Here is a 23,991-nt window from a genome sequence, read left to right as displayed (position 1 = left end):
TGTAAATACTTACTCTTGATGCTTCATAACATCATGATAAGCTAAGGAGGTGCAGGTGTAGATGCCCAGGTCTGGAGATTTGCTGGAAAAGAAGGAGCAAAAGAAGATGCCACTGGGAGGAGGCAGCAGAGTTGGGGTAAGGAAACTTAGATATACTAAAAGAGAGGGAGGTACCCAGTGGGGAGAGAGGTGGGGAAGGAAGGAAGGGAAAAACTGAGGGGGCCAGGACTTCCGTGACTACAGGGCTGGCTGAATAGATGAGGGTGGAGGGCTGCATCTTTGAGACCAAAGGGATGCCACCCCGAGCCAGGAAGGAGGGAGGAGATGGAGCAGGTAGACACAGGCGATTTGAAATAGAAAGGAACATTAAGAGGGCTGAAGGATTATGGCCTGAATGAAGAAAGAAGGAAGTATTTATTTCTGGAGAGTAAAAGTGGTAGGTTTGGGGTTTTAGATTTGAGAAAGGGAAACCATTTAGAGTATCTGTGTGGGAAATGGGCCAAGGAATTAGAAATGCCTGCCAAAGACCTCTGCAGGATGCAGGACCCAGATAAAAATGTCTGGGCTCCAAGTCGACAGATTCTGTGAACCCCTTAGGCATGCTGAGGATTTCCTTGCCAGATGTATGTAACTATCTGAGGATGTTTCTTTGTGAGCTCAGCGCTAGACAGGCACAGGAGCAGTATTAGGATGGAAATATTTCTTAATTGCCTGAGGAGTGAGGAAAAAAACGGCACTCTGCAATAACCCTCTTGTTTCCAAATACCAAAGCAGCTGTTGGGCTGTGCTCCTGTCTGGGTACCTTTTACTCAGGAGTTAAGTGCCACATGATGATATTTATGGTTGCTTCTTAGGGGGTACATGGTTTTTTAATTAGTGAAGACCAAGTAGCAATAGTTTTGTTTTGTGTTCTATTAGCCTTTGTTATTATAGTCAGGGAGGTGAAGTGAGGAGATGGTAGATGCTTTCCTCATCTGTGAAATGAGGAGTTGAACTAGGCAGATGCTCCCCAAAGTCCCTTTCTGACATTACCATTTTCTCATCCAACTCCAGTCTATGCTGCCTCCTCTCCATCTCCTCCTTTACCAGACAGTTTAGTGTGTCTCAAGTTTTATTTTATGGTGCTTTAGATATATATATGTATATTTTTGCTTAGAGACTTCATGCATTATTAAAAGCAGTATGTGGTGACTGTAGAAAAATGAAAGATGTATCGATAAATAAAAGACCTGTTAAAAATGTGTAACTTTACCACCATTAAATAACCACTGTTTATATTCTTCCAGAGATTTTTTTTTTTTAGGTGTATATGCCTAAATAAGATTCTTAAATACAGAAATGCACCCTGCTTTTCTCAGTTGAAAATTATAAACCTCTCTCCTTACCAGTAGTCACTGCTGTGTAATTATTAAAGGTTGATGAAAATTCTGTTTCAGGAATGTATTTTAACAAATCTCACTTTGGACATACACATTAATGTACATTCTTCTAACTATATCTGTGAGGCTGCTCTTAATTATTTCCTTATAAAATTAGGAAAGAGGTTTAATATATAATACACATTGCCTGAAAGACTGAACCAATTTACAATCCCATCACCAGTATGCGAGAGGTCTCTTTTCCCACGCCCTTCTTAACATTGGATAGTGGAGTTTAAAACAAACAAACAAAAAAACCTTACCAGTTTTATAGACAGATGAACATCTTTTCATATGCCACTTATATTCCTTTGTGAGTTTTCTGTTCATATCCTTTGCCCATTTCTCCAGAGGGGTATTTGCTATTTTTGTTACTGACTTGCAGCAACAAGATTTTAAAGATTTAAAATTTTTAAATGTCTTTTATTATAAAAGTATGTTAATTGTTTTGATAATTTCTTTCAATTTTTATACTGCTTTTAAATGTATATAAATATTTAATTTTAGGTTGTCAAATCTTTTCCTTTATGGTTTCCATATAGGCTAACTAGGAAGTAAGAATGCCTTGGTATTTGTTGCCCATTGTCAGTTCTTCACATAGCAGAGTAATCTCTTTCAAGTGTGATCACATCTTGGCATACCCCTGCCTGAGCTCGTCATGGCATTCTTGTTATCATGGCCTGCAGGGCCTGGCATGATCTTGCTTTGCCTGCTGTAAAGCCCCACCTCTTGTCACTCACCCTTGAACACTATGTTCCAGCCCCACTGGTCTCTTCTCAGTCCAGGGAATATGCCAACCTCCTTCCTGTCCCTGAGATTCTGCAGGTACAGTTTCTTTGCTTGGAACATGTGTGCACACGCGCACACACACACACACACACACACACACTCTTTTGAGCACTTGTCAATATGCAATTATTTATTTATCTATTTTTGAGATGCAGTCTCGCCCAGGCTGGAGTTCTGTGGTGCGATCTTGGCTCACTCTGCAACCTCTGCCTCCTGGGTTCAAGTGATTCTCCTGTCTCACCCTAGCAAGTAGCTGGGATTACAGGTGCCCACTACCACACCCAGCGAATTTTTGTATTTTTAGTAGAGTCGGGGTTTCACTGTGTTAGCCAGGCTGATCTCAAACTCCTGACCTCAGGTGATCCACCCACCTCAGCCTCCCAAAGTGCTGGGATTACAGGAGTGAGCCACTGTGCCCAGCCACAATTATTATTTCTTATTAACTTACTCTTTTCCTGTTTCCCCCTCCAGCCTGTAACACCATAGGGGCAGGAACCTTGTCTTTGTTGTCCACAGCGAGGTCTCTAGTGCTTAACATGTAGTATTTGTAGGAGATCGGTCAGGGTGGTGGGAGAAATTGTAGGAAAAGATGCAAACCTCCTTGGAAGAGGTTTTGCAAGAGCTTCAAAAAAGGGTTTGGCTGAAGGCAGCCAAATTCTCTTACCTGGAGCCTGAGAGCAAAGGTTAGATAACAAGGGGATGTAAAGGAAGTGATCTAAATAAGTTAGTTTACTTAGGCCTCGGAACCTGCCTTTAATCATCTGTGCGCAGGACTGCTCTCTCCCAGGGAGCAGCGGGAAGCCGGGGGAGGGGGAACCATGTTAATTACCCACAAGTGTGTTGACTCAAAGAGTTTGTCATTAAATCCATACTGAATAAATGCCCGCAGCGCTGGCTTGTCAGGGCCACAGCTGCTACGACTCTTTCTTTCTGTGAGCACCCCGGTCCCCTAGCCTGCTCTTTCACTGGATACCTGTGTCTAAGTACGTTTTTTCATCTATTGCTCGTCCAGGATCTGCCGGTCACACCTGGCAAGTATTTATAGAAGAAATGAATCAATATTACATCTCTAACCACAAGATTGCACAGGCATTTAACTATATTTACCTTATTGTAGTTTTATGGTTTCATTTCACATTTTAAAATATTTTATCTGTATGAAACTTAGTTTGAAATGTGATTTGAGATAGGAATTAAAATTAATTTCTGTCCCAAATGAATAGCCACCTGCAATTTTTGTAGTTCTTGTTTATTAGAGAGTCCTTACGCAAATTATAGTCCTTAAGCACTATTACATTGTTTTTTGTTTCTTTTGTTTGCTTTTCTCTCCTTGGGTAGTCCTTTGTGCAAAACGTAAATGCAGAAACTGCTCATTGACTTGAGCCAAATTCCTCATGAGCATGCTGGCTCAATACCAAGAAAGATGATCTTGGCGTCACCCACCATGGCCTACCTTCTAAGAAGAAAGAAGACATAATGTGACTGACGTAGGGATTTGTACTATTTGCTCAATATCTAATGCTAGTAGACAATCTTGTTTTAGATAATTCTGGCTGCCAGTTTTTTTAAACCATTGAAACTTGGAAATTTGAACATTCCAGTGACCACTTTTCCTAACTGCCTCTTATCTCTAGATGTGGAATAAAAATCCTTTGGCACACCATGTGTTCCAGTTTTTGGTTTGGAAAATATGGATCATTATTCTTTTCCTTATTTTAACTCTTTGAAAATTAAAATTAATGACAAAAGTCACATGTGCCCATTGTCACGTATTCAAACAATAAAACATACAGACAAAAAAAGGATTCTTGTATCCCACTTTTTGATCCTATTCCTAATATAACCACTGCTGAGTTTATTGTATGTACTTTCAGACATTTTTTATGCTTAGTGGATATATTAGATCTTTATACATCCCCCCCCCCCATATACTTGCATTTTTTTTTTTGACTAATGTCATAAACTTTGTTATACACCTCAGTGGGATTTAAGAACACTTGAAGCCTTTGTTTTTTGGCTGGTGGCAAAAAAACCACAGTAACTTAGAGAAGTTACCCATTGATGTTTTCACAGGGCTTTAAACACGAGGACCTGATTTGTCTGTGTAAATCATTGGATGTAATCTTCCAGAGGGCCAGGGCTTGGGCACATTCAGAAATATGGTATAATCTGATAATGATGATTTCCATCCCACTACAGAGGAAGAAATGGAGACTCAAAAGGGATAGAAGTGAATTCTTCCAAATTTATGAAAATGAACACTTAGCTAAAATGTGTTCACTGGGTTATGACAAGTAACTGGATTTCTAGGGAATGGGATGGCAGGTGGGGTGCTATCAGTTTATAAAATTTTTTATAACCTTGTCTCTTATTTCTGCTTCCCTCCCCCGGCCATGAGAACACAAGATAAATTTGGAGTGGGTGAGGGTGGAGAGCAAAGTGACTCCCGGGGTGTGCCCTTCACACTGGTTTTAGAAAGCATGCAGCTGACTGCCCTGGGGTCTGATCTATGGTGCTGCACTCGAGAGAACTGTAAGGTCTGCTGTAAGTGATGGGGGCTGTGGACTTATGCAGAATTGCACTTGTTGGGGGTTTTCACAGTACCCACCTTATTATACTAGAGAGGCAAGTTTCATTGCTTAAGGGGACAATTTATGGCAATAGGCTTATCTCCTTGTTTTAGCTCTTTATGTTTTTCTGCCTTTAATAAAATGTGAAGTCACAAAGCATTTAAATAGTAGTGTAGTTTTCAGGCAGGAGGTGGAGAAAGGCTAACTAGGGGGAAAAGGCCAACATGATTGACAGAGGCTGGCTGGAGATTTACATTGAGAATAACTCGTTCTTCAAAACTTTCTTCATTTTCTGGTGAGAATTTTGGGACAAATCATATACCAGAAGGATGGATGATTAAAAATGTAGGAGTTATGATTTGTTTTTGACTTTGTAAGTCTCTAAATCCTCCACCTTAACATACAGTTCTCATTTCAAAATGGGAACCAGCCCTGCCGGAGACTAAAGTGAGCCAGAAACACTCTAAAGTCTTAAATAGTTAATAAGTGTGAGATTGTTTATATTTTGTAAAATGTCTTAAGATACAATGAAATGGAGAATCCCTGAGTGTTTTTTTTGATTTCCTAAACTCTGATCCACAATTATAGATGTTTTTGAATGTTCAAAAATATTGAATGTGATTTCAGTTGTTTCTAGAATTTAAAAAAATTAATAATTTTTAATAATGACACTTTAAATGAGGAAAAGGCTTTTAAAACCAAATATAAAAATCTGGAGCGTTCAGATTCCCTGTCTCTCCTCTTTCAGCCTTTAATGTATAAGACAAATCGTTTTGATTCAGCCACTGTGTATTGACAATGGCTTATTTATTATAATCAGAGGAATTAAACAAAAAAGATATATAGATACTTTGTCATCTTTTCTTGTTATAGAAACAGTTTGATTTTAAGAATTTTTATTTAGAATGCAGATTCAAAAAGAAAAAAAAGAATTTTAGAAAAGTTGCCTTTAAATTTCTTGTTTTGTCCTAATAATCACATTGAAATAGCCAAAACAAGTAGTGTAAATTAAAATGCAATGATGGCCTGGCATGGTGGCATATGACTGTAGTCCCAGCTACTCAAGAAGCTAAGGCCAGCAGATTGCTTGAGCTCAGGAGTTCAAGACCAGCTGGGGCAACATGGTGAGACCGTCTTTACTTTTAAAATGTGGTGATTGATACCTGTTGAGAGAAGAGTTAACTGAAAGTTATTCACATGGCCCAGAAAGTGGCTAAAAAGTGCTTTTTCTGGTGTGAATTTCTCTTGCTGTGAGAGCACTCTGAAGGGGAGACCTAATGCTGTTACAGGAGCACTTCGGCTCCAAACTTGAGCATTGCAAACAGAACAAGAACCCAAGGTAAAGCCTGCAAAATGAGCCTGCTGCGATATAGGGTGTGCTTTTGGACAGTTATTCATAAGAATTTTTTTCTTTTTTCTTTTTTCTTTTTTTTGTTTGAGACAGTGTCTCAGTCTGTTGCCCAGGCTAGAGAGCAGTGGCGTGATCATTGCTTACTGAAGCCTCAAATTCCTGGGCTCAAGCAGTCCTCCCACCTCAGTCTCCTGAGTAGCTGGGACTACAGGAATGCACCACCACATCTGGCTAATTTATTTTTTGTAGAGGTGAAGTCTTGCTTTGTTGCCCAGGTTGGTCTCAAACTCCTGGACTCGGGTGATCCTCCTGCATGGGCCTCCCAAAGTGCTGGGATTACAGGCATGAGCCACTGTGCCCAGCCTCATGGGAAGATTTATGATGATAGATAGAAGAATTGTTAATTTCCACAGCTTGACAAATGATAACAAACAGCTTTTACAGTTTGAGCATCCCCTATCCCAAATGCTTGGGACTAGAAGTATTTCGGACTTTGGACTTTTTTGAATTTGGGAATATTTGCATATACATAATGAAATTTCTTGGGGATGAGACACAAGTCTAAATACAAAGTTCATTTATGTTTCATATACACCTTAGATACAAAGACTGAAGGTAACTTTATACGATATTTTTAATAATTTTGTGCATGAAATACAGTTTTGACCTCATTTTGACTGTAACCTGTCACATGAGGTCAGGTGTGAAATTTCCGCTTTTGGTGTCATGTCAGCATTCAAAAAGTTGGATTTTGGAGCATTTCTATTTCAGATTTTTGGATTAAGGACGTTCAACTTATATACCAAATTAGTAAATATTTTTTGAGTTCCTACCCACATCCCTGTGTATGCGTTCTAGAAGCAGCCATGGTTTAGTTTCCTCACCTGTAAGGGAGGGTGTGGAACTTCTTTTAATGTACATCACTGTAGGTTAAGTTCAGGTAGAGAAAAGACTAAAGGCAACCAAGGCTGGCTGTCTTCTGAGCCCCTATGCTAAGCTGAACTAGGCTTTCGTTTGTGGCAATGGATCATTTTGCTGTCACAGAGCCAGTGATTATTTACCACCCCTGGTTTTGAGTAGGTTTCCTTTTCCCCTGCCAATAGCTCTTAGAGTGTTCCACAGAGAGGCAGCGGGATTCAGAAGATGCCCGTTTACACTGGTACCACTGTCTTGTTACGTCATGGTAAAGTAATGAAGTCCACCATCATTACTTTACAAGTTCCCCATTGGTGTTTTGGTCTTACCTATACATTATTTTTTTTAACTTTTATTTATTTTTAATGAGATGAAATTCACATAATATAACAATAGGCAGTTTAATAATTGACAATTCAGATGTATTTGGTACATTCATAATATTGCATAGCTGCCACCTCTCTCTAGTTCCAAAACATTTTTGTCACTACAAAAGAAAACCCTGTACCCAGTAATCAGTAACACACTATTCTCTCCTCTCTCTCATCCCTGAATCATTAATCTGCTTTCAGTCTCTGAATTTACAATTCTAGATACCACATGTAAAATAAATGTTCTCATACAATATGTGACCTTTTGTGTCTGGCTTCTCTCACTTAGTATATTCATCCATGTTGTAGCGTCTCAGCCATTTTATGGCTGAATAGTCCATGGTACGGGTATATCATAATTTGTTTATCCATTCATCTGTTGATAGACTTTTGATTTTTTCCCCACCTTTTGATTCTTATGAGTAAGGCTGCTATGAACATGGGTGTATAAGTACTTGAGTCCCTGTTTTCAGTTCTTTTAGGTTCATACTTAGAGGTGTAATTGCTGGGTTGTATGGCAAGTCTATGTAACCTTTTTGCAAAACTGTTTTCCACAGGGCCAAACCATTTCTAGTCCCACCAACAATGTACAAGGTTCCAATTTTTCCATATCCTTGCAAACGTTTATTTTCCCTTTTTAAAAAAATTATAGTTGTCCTTATGGGTATAAAGTAGTATTTTATTATGGTTTTGATTTATATTTTCCTAATGATTAATGGTATTTATCTTTCCATGTACACATTGGCCATTTGTATATCTTCTTTGGAGACATGTCTGTTCAAGTCCTTTGCCCATTTAAAAATTGTTATTTGTTGTTGACTTGTAAGAGTGCTTTATATATTCTGGATACTAGACCCTTAATAGATACATGATTTGCACATAGTTTTTCTCATTTTTAAGGTTTTCTTTTTTTTAATTTTTATTTATTTATTTTTTTAGACAGAGTCTTACTCTGTTGCCCAGGCTGGAGTACAGTGGCAAGATCTTGACTCACTGCAACCTCTGTCTCCCGGGTTGAAGTGATTCTCCTGCCTCAGCCTCCTGGGTAGCTGGGATTACAGGCATGCATCACCACGCCCGGCTAATTTTTTTGTATTTTTAGTAGAGACGGGGTTTCACCGTGTTGGCCAGGCTATCTTGAACTCCTGACCTCAGGTAATCCACCCGCCTCAGCCTCCCAAAATGCTGGGATTATAGGTGTGAGCCACCGCCCCTGGCCTCCCTATGTTTTCTTCTAAAAAGTTATGCTTTTATTTTTTATACTTAGGTTGTTAATTCATTTTGAGTTAATTTTTCATATGGTATGGGGTAGGGGCCCAACTTTATTCTTTTGTATGTGGATATCTAGTTTTCCCAGCACCATTTGCTGAAGAGACAATATTTCCCCATTTGAATGGTCTTTGTACCCTTGTTAAAAATCTATTGGCCATATATGTGAGATTTTATTTCTGGACTCTTTATTCTATTAGTCCATATATCTATCCCTATGGACTAATAGATATTAGTCCTGACCTCAGGTGATCTGCCCATCCCAGCCTCCCAAAGTGCTGGGATTATAGTTGTGAGCCACCACACCTGGCAAGAAATATTATTTTTATTTTTTAAAAAATAATCTCTAGTAGTTATTTTAAAATTCAAGGTAAGAACCCCACTATTCCTCCAAATATTCTGTAGAGTGGTCCCTGTTAAGTTTGATATATATCCTTCTACATATTTTCCATGCATTTATATACAAACATACTTTCTTACTGTGAATAAAATCATATACTTTGTCTAAATTTTAACTTATTGTTTCACATAATTATAGATTGTGTCTTTCTCTGTTAGTTTACTTATTTCTATTAAATGCTGCAGAGTAACCCATCATACTGATACGCTACATAGCTGACCCTTGAACAACATGGGTCCACTTATATGCAGGTCCACATGCAGGTCTGCTTTCATACAGATATTTTCAACCCAACATGGATTGAAAATAGAGCATTTGAGGGATGCAAAACTTGCATAAAGAGAGAATTGACTTTTCATATATGCAGATTCTTCAGGGCTGGCTACAGAACTTCAGTATGTGAGGATTTGGGTATTTGCAGGCAGTCGTGGAACCAGTTCTCCTTGTATATCGAGGGATGACTGTACTTTGTTTAAGGCTTTATTTTAATGATCATTTAGTGTGTTTTTGGTGTTTTATAGTATAAATAATGCAACAGTTAACAATTTTGTACCCACATCAACGTATGTCCATGTAAGTCTTTAAGGTAATAAGAATTGCTGAGGCAAAAAAAAAGCAAATAATTACCTTAAATTTTTTTTAAAGTTTTGTGTTATGCATAACATATAATTTACTATCTTAACTGTTTTTTTAATTGCACAATTCAGTAATGTTGTTTACATTCACATTATTGTGCACCCAGTCTCTAAAACTCTTTTTCATCTTTCAAAACAAAAGCGCTATATCTATTATACAACTCCCCACTCCCCTCTTCCCCTGGCAGCCATTCTACTTTCTGTCTCTGTAATTTTGACTATTCTAGGTACCTCATAAGTGGAATCACACGATGTCTGTCTTTTTGTGGCTAGCTTATTTTACCCAGTGTAATGTCCTCAAGGCTCATCTGTGTTGTAATGTGTCCAAATTTCATTCCTTTCTAAGGCTGAATAATATTCCATTGTAACATCACATTGGGTAATTAAATGCTTGGAAAGAAAGAAGAAAAAGAAGGGTATGTCTGGCTTTTCATTCCCATACAATGTGGTAACATATGTAATAATCTAAATAGAATATAAATAAATAAAATGAAGTCCTTTTAGGTATGTGTATGAGCTATATAAACAGGTATTTTTAAATGCATTGTGGATCCAACTTCATATTATTAGGTGAGGAAACAACTAGTAGCACATAAATGCTTCTTGGGCTTCTTGCACTCTTGCCCTCCATACACCTCACCTCACGCCCAACATATCTTTCATTATCCCTCCACCCATTGCTGGCAGTCATTTTTAAATAGCTTTGGATTTTATGCCAAAAGATCTTCTACTTGTTGACAGATTCTGTGAATACCCAGTGTTCTTTTCTTTTGCACTTTCCAAGAAAGATGAGTTTGGGAATTTGCTAACATGTTCTAAAGTTAAAGACTTTTTGTTCTGGGATAACTGAAAAGTTTAGTTATCCAAAAGGCAGCCCACCTTCATTTTTCAGGAGGGTCACTGTGATGTTCTGTCTTTCTGAATCTCATGTCTCATACCTTTCTGTGCTCTGTCACAATTAACTAAAGCAGAGGGAGGGAGATGCTTTTGTAAAATGCCCAAAGAAAAGAAAGCCAGATGGAAGTGAGGAGTAAGAGTAACCACAGTTGCTTTCCTCTTCCATCAGTCTTTAAAAACTTTTTTATTTTGAAATAATGTTAGATTTAGAGAAACATTGCAAAGGTAGTACGGAGCTCACATACCCTTCACTCAGTTTCTCCTAATGTTAATATCTTACATAACCGTATTAAACTATCGTTAATATAATTATCAAAATTGGGAATCTAAATTGGTCTAATACTTCCAGCTAAACAGACCTTACTAGCACTCTATCCAGTTTTCCGCTATCCTTTTTTTCTGTTCCATGATCCAATCCAAGATCCACATTGTATTGAGTTGTTCTGACTCCTTAAACTCCCACAGTTTGTGACAGTTCCATGTCATTCCCTGTCAGTTATTTCTGGTCAGTTATTTTGTGGAATGGCTCTAGATTTGGGGCTGTCTGATGTTTTCTAGTGTTTACCTTTAGGTGATGCTTTTTTTTGTTTTGAAAGAAGACCACAAAAGCAATGATGTATCTTTTTTATTGCCTCATAACAGGTTACTTGATATCACTTTCCCTTATTGCTAGTGCTATTAGTGTGGACTCATCATGGACAGTTACTTCATTCTATGGGTTATAACCCAATATTATCATCATTGTTTTCTTGTTCAAATTATTCTAGCTTTGGCCACTGGGAGCTCCTTCAGGCTGACTCTGATGTCCTTTTGACATGCTTCCATCTTTTTTCAAGTACTTCCTCACATTATGGCATCCCCTGATGCTCTAGGCTAATCTTGTATTTTCCTTGCCCTACTTTTGGAATCAGTCACTTCTCTAAGGAGCCTGGGTGCTTTTATTGGACAATGGTGTTTAGAAACCAATATCTGGGTACCAGACGTGCACATTGCAACTGGGATGGCATTGCTTTTGTCTTCCATGAGTTTTATGGTAAGCTCTTTCCTGTGAACATGGTTGTACCAGGTCTGAAACTCGTTTTTAACACTTGTAGGTAGTCAGTCACTTTGATGTAAAGTCATTTTGATCACTTAATGTTGAGTTGTTAAAATCAATGCACATACCCTGTAGAAAAATAGGTTCTTTATCAATGGAATAGATTAACTTTTTGTGGAAAAATACTTTTACATTGATAGGCTAGCATTAGCATCCAGACATTTTTGACATTCCTTCAATAACTATTCCTGAGTTTCTGACTCTCATTTTTAGCCCATTCCATTTTTATTTATTTTATTTTATTTTATTTTTTGAGATGGAGTCTTGCTCTGTTGCCAGGCTGGCATGCAGTGGTGTGGTCTTGGCTCACTGCAACCTCCCCCTCCTGGGTTCAAGCGATTCTTCTACCTCAGCCTCCCAAGTAGCTGGGAGTACAGGCATGCACCACCATGCCCAGCTAATTTTTGTATTTTTAGTAGAGATAGGGTTTCACCATGTTGGCCAGGATGGTCTCAAACTCTTGACCTCGTGATCCGCCCGCCTCGGCCTCCCAAAGTGCTGGGATTATAGGTGTGAGCTACCGCGCCCGGCCCCCATTCCATATTTTAATGAGACTATCTTTTGGTTAGTTATAGAGGTACATACCTGATTTACATTGTCTAAGTGCAGATTCATCATCCTATAATAAAATAACTCTTTTTGCATAAACTTTTGATAAGTTATTTTTGTCCTTATAATTTTATGTGTGAAGTCTTTACAGAGGACATTGACAAAATATTTAAAATTGAAAGCCTGTTCTCCTTGATGATTCAGTATAACTTCTTTTGACTGCTGCTTTTAGTTCTTGCAAAATAGATCTTGTTTAGATGAGATTCCAGCTTGACTCCTTTGTAATTTTTCATATTTTTGCTATTACATCTCAACTCTTGAAGAGCTGTTTCTGTGACAACCAAACATGCAGTCAAGGCACATTCCATGTGTGGCTGATGGGGTTATCATAGTTACAAATCATATTTATCCACAGTGATAATTATCTTCCTAAGCATTTTGTTCTACTTCAGAACTCATTTGTGGGCCTTACCACCTGTTTCTTATATATGGGGAAAGAGTCTCTTATTCTCTTTTAGAATATAGAGCTAAGAGTAGATTTATATCAGGATTTAAAAGATGAATCTTTTTCAAGGATGTTTTTCCTCTGGACCATGGCATTTTGTAAGAAATTTCCCTATTCATCCCATCCCTGGTGCACATTAATTTGGAGGTGATGTTAAATGTGTCAGTGTGGCGCAAATCTCAACTGGCAAATAAAGCCTAGTATTGAATTGTTTTCAGTTCAGAAACATGGCTGGCTGACTTTGACCCTGAATGTGTAAATTATCTTTGCAGCAATAAGAACTTGAAGTAGCTTTGATAACTAATCATTGTATGATAACTCAGCCAGAAGAATTTACTAAGAGCAGTTTGTGTGTCTTCCATCTAATGTAAAGGTTAGTAATGTAAGTCATATTCTTGGTGCCTTTAGACCTAGTTATGTAGAGAGACATCCCATTGACATTCAGTAATTCTTACTCTTAACAGTTCCTTAACTCTAAAATCATCATTTTCCTTACCCTTCCCTAGTTCTAGAACAGCAAAATATTTTACTTAGATTCTATCATTAATTAATGTACTGGTTTGAATTTTTCTCTTCTAAAAAATGTAGGCCAGGCATGGTGGTTCACACCTGTAATCCTAGGACTTTGGGAGGTCGAGGCGGGCGGATCACCTGAGGTCAGGAGTCCGAGACCAGTCTGGCCAATGTGGCGAAACCCCGTCTCTACTAAAAATACAAAAATTAGCTGGGTGTGGTGGTGCGCACCATAGTCCCAGCTACTGTGGAGGCTGAGGCATGAGAATCACTTGAACCTGGGAGGCAGAGGTTGCAGTGAGCCAAGATCACACCACCACATTCCAGCTTGGGTAACAGAGCAAAACTCTGTCTCAAAAAAAAAAAAAAGAAAAGTAAAATTATTTTGGCCTTACCATGCTTGGTTTCTTTGTCTTTGTTTTTTCATTAACTTTATGTTTGGGGAGGAGAATGGAGTGTCAGTGATTTCAGCAAAAAGTTGGGGTACCAGTTCATAATAAATTAGTGTCTAAGATTAATGTTACAGCTGATATTCAAAGTACCAAATACGTTATTGTTCTGATTATTCTGGTCCTTAAATTTGTCTCTTTCCTGGAGACATGGTAAACAATAATGATGATTCTAATAATGACCATTTATTGAATGAGCACTATGTGTCAGACATTGTACTGGTGATGTGGTTTGGCTCTGTGTCCCTACCCAAATCTCATCTCAAATTGTAATCCCCACATGTTGAGGGAGGGACCTGATGGGAGGTGATTGGATCATGAGGATGGTTTACCCCATGCTGTCCTCCTGATAGCGAGGGAGTTCTCAAGAGATCTAATGGTTTAAAAGTGTTTGGTAGTTTCCCCCTTGCACCCATGTCTCTCTCTGTCTCTCTTGCTGTCATGTGAAGAGGAGGTCCTTGCCTCCCCTTGGCCTTCCACCATGATTATAAGTTTCCTGGCCGGATGCAGTGGCTCACACCTGTAATCCCAGCGCTTTGGGAGGCCAACGCGGGCAGATCACTTGAGGTCAGCAGTTCAAGACCAGTCTGGCCAACATGGCGAAACCTGTCTCTACTAAAAAAACAAAAATTAGCCGGGCAGGTGGCACACACCTGTAATCTCAGCTATTCGGGAAGCTGAGGCAGGAGAATCGATTGAACCTGACAGATGGAGGTTACAGTGAGCCAAGATTGTGCCACTGCACTTCAGCCTGTGTAACAGAGCGAGACTCTGTCTCAAAAAATAATGATAATAGTAAGTTTCCTAAGGCTTCCCCAGCCATGCAGAACTGTGAGTCAATTAAACGTTTTTTCTTCATAAATTGCCCAGTCTCAGGTAGTTCTTTATAGCAGTGTGAAAATGGACTAATGCAATTGGGCAATATCTGACAGTTTGCAAATACCATCTCATTTGTTTTTAATAGAAACCTCCAGCCGAGAGTGGTGGCTCACGCCTGTAATCCCAGCCCTTTGGGAGGCTGAGGCAGGCAGATCACATGGTCAGGAGCCTGAACAACATGATGAAACCTGTCTCTACTAAAAATAGAAAAATTAGCTGGGTGTGGTGGTACGCGCCTGTAATCCCAGCTTACTCAGGAGACTGAGGCAGGAGAATCACTTGAACATGGGAGGCAGAGGTTGCAGTGAGCCCAGATTGCACCACTGCACTCCAGCCTGGGCGACAAAGTGAGACTCTGTCTCAAAAAAAAAAAAAAAAAAAAAAAAAATCTCCTAACACTAGCCATGAGGAAAGATAATCACTCTCAGATAGTAAAGCATGTGCTTAACTGTATGTTAAGAATGAATTCAGATGAAGGGGCATCTAAAACAGGCAGAGAACATCAGGAAGGGCTTCCTGGAGGAGGAAGTGCCTACAGTCAGTCTTAAAGAGCACGTGGGAGGAAAAACCAATGAAGCCCTCCTGCTGTAGACAGAATGATCAGCCTGGGCAAAGGTGTAGAGGGGTAAGAGAGCATTAAACATGAGGCAACTATGTAATATTGTTTCCTGTAATCTCTTCTGTACAGGTGGAGAGGTAGCAAGAGACATAAATGATGAATGGCTGTGAGTGCCATGCCATAGTAAAATTCTGGGTTTTCAAAGAGAATAAGCATGATCAGGCTGGGGATGTTGAGGAGCAGAAAGAAGGGGGATAGAGATGGAGACCACCCAGTGGCCCGCTCTCCCTCGGTGCTTTGGAATATGGGGAAATGAACAGAGAGCCACTGTGCCCAGATTTTATTATGGGTTGAGCAGTGATCAGGATGGGAGAGATAAATGGTAATGGGACTAACTGGCCCATACACCTGATGGCATTTGAGGGGAATGCCGGGTCTGTGTTGTCAGGGGGCCCTGTGTTCTGACTCCCTTCCCATTAGAATAGGTGGTGATTAAACAAGCTATGCCACACCCTAAATTCTGGTTCTGGGTTTTACTATTCAGTCAGTTTTATCAAATTAAGATGATCATGTCTTCCCTTCTGAAAAATTATAGGGGAAGAAAAACCATAGAGCTTTCCCCCAGTATACAGCATTGAATTACACATATTCCTACACACACACACACACACACACACACTCTCACACATATATACATACATACATATATAATAGAATTTTTATATAATATGTAAAATTTAAAAAAAATATACTTTTAGAAGGGCTGGGGGTGGTGGGGGCGGTGGCTCACGCCTGAAATCCCAGCACTTTGGGAGGCTGAGGTGGGCAAATCACCTGAGGTCAGGAATTCAAGACTAGCCTGACTAACATGGTGAAACCCCGTCTCTACTGAAAATACAAAATTAGCCGGGTGTGGTGGTGCACGCCTGTAATCTCAGCTACTCAGGAGGTTGAGACAGGAGAATTGCTTGAACCCAGGAGGTGGAGGTTGCAGTGAGCTGAGATCCCACCATCGTACTCCAGTCTGGGCAACAAGAGCAAAACTCTGTCTCAGAAAAAAAAATATGTGTGTGTTTTATAAACCTATAAAATATGTATGTGTGTGTGTATATCTGTATTTTAATATATTTATATATACATATATATTTTACATATATACATATATATTTTTTAGAAAATAAAAGATGCAATATGTCAGTGCTTTCTTATGACAGTTGCAGCTACAAAGGAAGATTAAAGCTTTTTAAAAAGTAGAATTTTTATCTGTTTGTGGAGAGGACTGAAACTAGTAAGCTCTTGAAATGTATTCATCCTCTCATCAAATATATATGGACCTACCATATGCCAGGTACTGTTCTTACTACTGTGGAAATAGCAGAAAGGAAAAACAAAGTCCCTGTTCTCAGAAGGTTTAGAATGAGATAAGGCAGGCTACTGAGTTGGCTTAAAAACTAAGAAGAAATTAGTGAGGTGTAGTTGCCCATTCAGATTTTTATTTTTAAGTGTTTTATGCCCAAGGAAAACTGTGGGACTGGGACTTGAATTCTAATTTTATGTTTTCTTGGGTCATTCTTTAAAACAGGGTCTTAGACTGGTGATTAATACAGTGGCACTCTCTTTCACCTTCCTCAATTCCTTTGCATGCTTGTTGGATCATTCAGAGTGGCACTGAGGTAAACTTTGGCATATCAAAATCCACTTGAAAGCAGATGGTTAGCAAGGTGCAGTAGCTTATGCCTGTAATCCCAGTACTTTGAGAGGCCAAGGCGGGTGGATCACTTGAGGTCAGAAGTTCAAGACCAGCCTGGCCAATATGGTGAGACCCCCGTCTCTACTATAAATACAAAAATTAGCTGGTGTGGCGACGCACACCTGTAGGCCCAGCTATTTGGGAGGGTGAGGCAGGAGAATCGCTTGAATCCGGGAAGCAGAGGTTGCAGTGAGCCAAGATCGTGCCATTGCACTCCAGCCTCGGCGTTACAGCAAGACTCCATCTCAAAAAAAAAAAAAAAAAAAGGAGATGGCTATGCCTGTTAAACACTGGTTCAGTTGAGTACCTCTTCTGTGGGCTTGTTGGTTCTTGTGCAGATTCCTGCTCCTGCCCAAGTCCAGGACTAGCTGCACATACCTGCACATGTGCCTCACCCAGTCCAGGACGGCTAGCCTTGTTCTCTTCACCCAGCCCAGCAGCAGAGTGCTAGGAAAATTTGCTGGCAGGGCTGTAAGAACCTCTGTAGTTTCTTCCCGTTTCCTTGTTCTCCTAACTTACTATGCTGGGGAGAAATAATATGGTGTGGCGGTAAGGATTTTAGGCAAAGAAAAAAAGCACTGAAATGGATGTGGTGTTAAAATTAGGCCAATCTTTTGGAAGCACCTTAGCAACCTCCTTTCATGTTCTTGGTACCTTTACCTGGTTATATTGTAATGTTCATTTTTCCTTGTGAAAATCTCTGTGTGTGTGTGTGTGTGTGTGTGTGTGTGTAATTTATCTAGTACCATGGAATCTTTGAAGGAAAGACTAAAAAACTTTCAGAATTATAACAATAAGTTTCATTTGTTGTATAGCACATTCTACATGACCATAGACCAACTCTCCTTTATCAATATTTGTGTATTCTCTTAAAGAGCTAAAAGAAATCATTTTTAAAAAATTCTTTATGTATAACGTTGGCCAATGTTACCTATAAGAAAAGATCATTGTTTCAGAGCATGTGAGATGAAGATGATTGACTTTAGGGCGTTTACATGTGGGAACTGTCAAGGTAGTTGAAGTTTACAAGAGTGGGCTCTCTCTCTAGTCACTTCGGGAGGAGTGCCATCATCACACCATCATCACGACTGACTAATTTGGTCAGTCTGTCTTTCGTCAAGCCAGGGAGATGAACAGAATTGAAAAATTGTTCACAAAGGTTGTCAGTTATTAGGGTGTGGCTGATGAACCACATCTGAAGAGCTACCTAGATGAAGACAACCCACAGAGTTACTTAACAGCCTCCACCCCAGTTGATGGTCCAGATTGTCTCCAAGGGAGGTGAACTAAGCCAGTGTTGAGACTGAGTGAGATAAGGCAATGGTGATATGCATAATAGATGCATTCATACACATTGCTTCAATAGAGCATTTTCTTGGATGGAAGCATGGGAAATAACACATGGGCATATACTCACGCTTGTTGTTAGCTTTCAGGGTCACTGCTGATCTCCTTCCTTGTTCAGTTACCCTTTGGGACTTGAACTCCTGCAAGATCATTGAAAATCTTCGTGTTCTCAGAACTCAAAGGAAAGAAAATCTTGACCCCTAACCCTTCAGAAAGCTGGTTGAAAAAAAAAAAAAAGATTGTCCACAAATAGCAATTGGCTTTATCTAGTATTATTTACCACATTATTAAACTGCTAATTGCAGTGGTGTTATTATAATGCCACTATATTATTTTAATTTAGAAAACATTTTATAAGTTTATTGTTTATAAGTTAAATAGATTTGCTTAACAGTTCTTTGGGAATTCCTTAAACTTTATTGCTAGCTACAAGTCCATTTTAAATAGAATCAATAGGCTGGGCATGGTGGCTCACGCCTGTAATCCCAGCACTTTGGGAGGCCGAGGAGGGCGGATCACCTGAGGTCAGGAGTTCAAAACCAGCCTGGCCAACATGGTGAAACCCCGTCTCTACTAAAAATACAAAAAATTAGCTGGGTGTGGTGGCGTGCACCCTTAGTCCCGGCTACTCGAAGGGCTGAGACAGGAGAATCATTTGAATCCAAGAGGTGGAGGTTGCAATGAGCTGAGATCGCTCCACTGCACTCCAGCCTGGGTGACAAGAGTGAAACGCTGTCCCAAAAAATAAATAAATAAAATAAAATAATGAATAGACTCAATAGACATTGATCCTGCTAACATATTTTGCCTTTTAATCTATTGGTACTTCTTTCATTCCCTTTAAATTTAATTCCAAATAAAGGAGAAGTATCTTAATTTGGTTAATGTCATAGTTTGGAACTATGGCAAAATTATTTTTTCTCAGGCTACTGGCTAGCAAGTATTTTATATTTATTCACTAAAGAAAATTTTTAAAATTTCAAATTACGTAGAATTTTACCACTCTCACATACAAATGTTTATCTTTCTTATACATATATTTATGTGGTTTAATTTTTATTTGGAATGCTTGTTTTACTTGAGGTGTCAGGACTTTCCACTCATTTATGAAGCCTTTACAGTTATAATGATAAATACTGTTACATTAATGTACAATAATTTATAAAACTGACTTTCTCATGTTTAAAATTTAGATTGTGTCTAATTCTTTGCTACTTTAAGTATCATTGCAGTGAAATCTTCAGGCCATAATAAGTTACTTCCTTGCGATAAGTTCACAAGAATAACTAGATTAAAGGTATGAATACATTTTAATTTGGTTAAACACTTATGTTTATCAAAAACTCTTTATAAAAGTAACACAATTATCCTAATAAATTAGAAGTATATAAGATGAAAAAACATTCTCACTGAACTTCAGTCCTGCTCTCCAAAGTGAACCATGATGAGACCTTAAACAAGTGTTATGTATAATGAGAAAAGATAGTCCTGAAGAACTGAGTGATATGGAAGTGATAATGGCTTACTATATGGGTGAAAAAATAAAGTACTGGTTTAGATACATGATTTAAGAAATAGAATCCTGACAGTTCCCTCTGTGGATAAGCCATAGAGGTGTCCAGTGTTGGTTTAATACAGCAGCTGGTTTGACAGAGTACCCTCTGCTGCGTCAGGTAATGTTAAATGATGTCCATGCCCCCTTGCCTCTGATCAAGAGATGGCTAGAACCTGCAGGTTCCAGCTTTCCTTGGTTTAAGGGCCATTGAAGAATCCTTGTAGATAAGAGAAGAATTGTACATTCCAGGAACTGGAGGCATAGCTAGCCTTGGAAAGCTCAGAGGGTTAGTTGAGACAGCTTTAGACTTGCACATCTGTGACCTGAGTATCTTTGAGATTTGATTTCATCTTCTAGACCCAGAGGCAGAAATCATGTTTGTGGTTATTTTTCTGGGAACTGAGACTGGGCAAAGGGAAAGAGGCCAGTACGCAAGAGTGCTGTTTATAAATGGTTAACGTCGTCCCCAGTCCCGTAGAAGAAGAATGAAATGTTATTCTCCTGTTTGGTGGTTTTATTCGATTGTTTTTGAATTCTTTGTCTCTGACAAAAGGCATCTTCTGTATCCTTTATGTTCTCACTCACTTTATTACTCTGGCATTATTATAATTAGATTACCTTATCACTCCACCTGCCAGTCCTGTCTCCATCCCCAAGACCTGAAGGGACTGAAGGGACGGTTGGCTTGACATGTGAGTAGGTTTTTTGGCCTTCAGAGATGTCGCTGTCAGCCCCCTGAGTTCCATTTGCTAGTATTGGGTGCAGCCCACAGCTTTCTACTAAAAACAACAGGCAAACTAAAGAATCTTTTAGTAAGTCACAGACAATTGTCGCTGAACCAAGAGCCCAGCTCACGGGGCCAGTTCCTCACCGACTCTATACCTTAATTTCCAATATGTAAGCTTGGATGACTACACAGAATCTCCAGGATTCTGTGTAGGACATAGAAAAAAGTACAGGACTCAAGTAATGATTGAACTTGGAATAAAAACCTTAAGGCCCATGTCCTCTGTCTGTCATGCTTTTCAGATGTGTCTTAGTGCCTGCTCCTTGCACAGAAGCTGAATCCAAACAAGCCACTGAGGAAGTTACATTTCACTTCACTTTTTAATAACATAGGTATGTCGATCCCATTAGATAGGAGCGTGTCTAAAATTCAGAACCTTTGACACTAATTATCTGACTGTCAAATGACAGTGTCATTCTATTTTTCAGGCATTTTTGATAGTTTATCTTCCCAGTAATATTTTCGTAATCTTCATCACCTTGACCATCTAACTCTTTTTTTTTTTTTTTTTTTTTTTTTGGAGACAGAGTCTTGCTCTGTTGCCCAGGCTGGAGTGCAGCGGTGCGATCTCAGCTCACTGCAACCTCCGCCTCCTGGGTTCAAGCGATTTTCCTGCCTCAGCCTCCTGAGTAGCTGGGCATACCACCACACCTGGCTAATTTTTTGTATGTTTAGTAGAGATGGGGTTTCACCGTGTTAGCCAGGATGGTCTCGATCTCCTGACCTTGTGATCCGCCAGTCTCGGCCTCCCAGGGTGCTGGGATTACAGGCGTGAGCCACCATGCCTGGCCGACCATCTAACTCTTATGTGCATTTGCCTGTACATATAAAAGTACATTTAAAAATAGGATTGGCTTTCATTTGCATAATGAACACACATATTACCCAAAGTACCTCCCACACAAACCCACCCATGCCTCTTACATTGCACTTTGTTAATAGGAAACTATCTGTTGTTTTGTGCTTTTGGCAGCTGTAGAGAAAATACACAAAGCCAGGTGTTATGGCTCTTGAGTAAGACTGAGAATGTGATTTTTGCAATCTGTATTTTGTTAATAACCAGTTATTGGAGATAAGAAAGAGAAATTCAGTACAAAGTCTAAGATGTCCCAGTGATGAACTCTCGCTGGGTGTCATTATCTCAACAGGAATGAATGTAGTTCAACAGTATGTAGGCCCGGTTTCTTAGACATGATGTCTGCTAAAGTGGTGATAAGGTATCCCAAATTATCAGTGTTTTTTTGAAAACAGCCTTTAGAGTTTCAGTATCATCATCTTTATGCTTTTTGCTACAGCAGTTATGTTCTGCCTTTTAGTAAGCCTTTATGTTAAAAACCTTTCATATTAAAAAAAGTTATCATTTGGAATACATAGGTCAACTATCTAGGAATGGGACAAAGTACAGAAACAATGAGACAAGATTTGTGGGATGAGAAGTAAAAAAAGCAGTCCCTTCAGTTGAAGAAGCTGCTTAGAAATTTAAGCCAGACATCTCAGGCGGCCATACTGGAATGGAATGTGGAAAAGGTAGCAGTTATATGTGAGCAATACCTTTGACTGTGACACTCTTTCGAACCCCAGTTTAGACCAGCAGCAGCTCTCCTAATGGGGATTCAAGAAGTAGAAAGAGACCCTAAGAGTCATATAAGACCCAAATCACCTTTGCCTGTGATATTTGCCATACATATGCCTATGGTTACATGCAGAGGATCCCAACAAGAGCATCATACACCCAGCAAATAACACTAATGTGTTTTATTTATATGTACCAAATTAAAGGGGCATACAAAATAAAATTTTTAAGTGAGTGGGTGAAGATATTGGGACAGAAGGAAGATATCAAGAGGAAGAAATATGGAGTGAAGATAGAGGTAGCATGTACTGTAAAAGATCTTGTAAGTAGACTGGAATAGGCCAGTAATTTGGCTCCATGCTTCCTAGCAGCCAAGGCAAAGAAGTAATTGTGACCAGATACATAGTTCACAGCGTCTTTAAGATTCAGTAAGCTAGCAACTCAAGAAAAGCACAAGTACTCACCATATAGGGACAAGTGGACCATGCTGTGAACAGCACACTAGATAGCAAGTATAGCTGTAACAATCATTGCTGGAGATAGAGCAGAGCTTCAGTCCTTTAAAAGACAAGCTTGTCCAACCCATGGCCCACAGGCTGCATGTGGCCCAGGACAGCTTTGAATGCAGCCCAACACAAATTTGTAAACTTCTTAAAACATGAGATTTTTTTAAAGCTCATCAGCTATCATTAGTGTTAGTATATTTTATTTGTGGCCCAAGACAATTATTCTAGTGTGGCCCAGGGAAGCCAAAACATTGGACTCCCCTGCTCTATGGAAAATCGAATTTGTTTACATTCTCCTGTTGTATTCATTTTTGAAATTTTGCTAATTCCTAAAAGGAGTCCACAGAGTGCAAACTCTCTATTACTAACTTTTTTCCTCTTCTCAGTGTAAATTAAGTAGTATTTCAAATGAGATTAAAAACAGGATACTTCTTGAACTTTACTTTAAAAATACAGGTTCATGAGCCCTTTAAGTTTCATGACTTTCTGTTGTAAAAAAGACTGTATTCACTAGATGGCAGTATCAACAGCCTTTTGGGAAGTTAAATGTGAGTGTGACTGTCCGAAGTACTAAACATGCATAAAAGTAGGAACACCATTTAATTGAGCATAAAGGATCTCATTTCTACACCCTACATGAAAGAGTAGTTTTCCATTTTCTCCTCCCCTCTTATTTGAGGCCGGGAAGAAGGCGCTGTGCATAGCAGCTCCAAGCATCTCTGGGTGGCACTGGCGGGCCATTTTTCACAAGGAGCAAGTCGGCCAGCAGAGTGCTCAGTTCTTGGTCATGCCAGTGGCTGCAGGGTTTCCAGCCACTTGTCCTTGCTTCTTTCTTTCTGAACTTTCAGTCCGGGGCAGGAGTTATTGACAAGAGTTCACAAATCAGCTGTGGGATAATGGTGTATTGATAAGGTACAAAAGTGTGTTTAGCAGATGGGGATAATTTTTTGACCCTCAGTGTTTGTTTAAATTGTTTGTAGCATGAAAGCAATATAATCTGTCTCAGGAAATGAGATTATTTTCTCTATTCAGGTAATAGGATCTTTTACCCATTTCCATCTTTGAGGAGTGATTATATACTTCTGCAGGTTTTTTAAATGAAAAAGATTTATTTTTAAATCATACTGGCATAAAGTTAATGGTATTTTGTTAAATTTTAGGATTTTTACAGCATATCTTGGGTGACACTGATCTTGGTCCTATCCTAGCGGCAATCTCTTAACAGTAGTGCTGCTGGTGTTATGAGAAGGACAGTTCCTCATTGTGTGGGACTGTCTCGTGTGCGGCAGGGTATTCTGCATTCCTAGC

At 39.3% G+C, this 23,991-nt stretch overlaps 1 protein-coding gene across 8 annotated transcripts in view; it reads left to right on the top strand.

The window, feature by feature from the left end:
* The window catches only part of KANK1 (KN motif and ankyrin repeat domains 1), a 247,690-nt gene that overhangs the window by 91,651 nt on the left and 132,048 nt on the right, over positions 1 to 23,991 (top strand). Inside the window, exon 1 of one of the 8 annotated variants that reach the window (XM_054499981.2) lies at positions 4,709 to 4,751. The exons of 6 other annotated variants lie outside the window; for them this stretch is intronic. The gene's annotated coding sequence lies outside the window, so the exon portion shown is untranslated. Of the gene's footprint in view, positions 1 to 4,708; positions 4,752 to 23,991 lie in introns of those variants that run through there. One more of the 8 variants, XM_054499982.2, reaches the window with a different exon arrangement.

The sequence above is a fragment of the Pongo pygmaeus genome, chromosome 13 (assembly GCF_028885625.2).
Source record: "Pongo pygmaeus isolate AG05252 chromosome 13, NHGRI_mPonPyg2-v2.0_pri, whole genome shotgun sequence".
NCBI classification, from domain to species: domain Eukaryota; kingdom Metazoa; phylum Chordata; class Mammalia; order Primates; family Hominidae; genus Pongo; species Pongo pygmaeus.
Note: the sequence above shows the minus strand (reverse complement) of the source record. Positions and strands in the feature narration are given on the sequence as shown.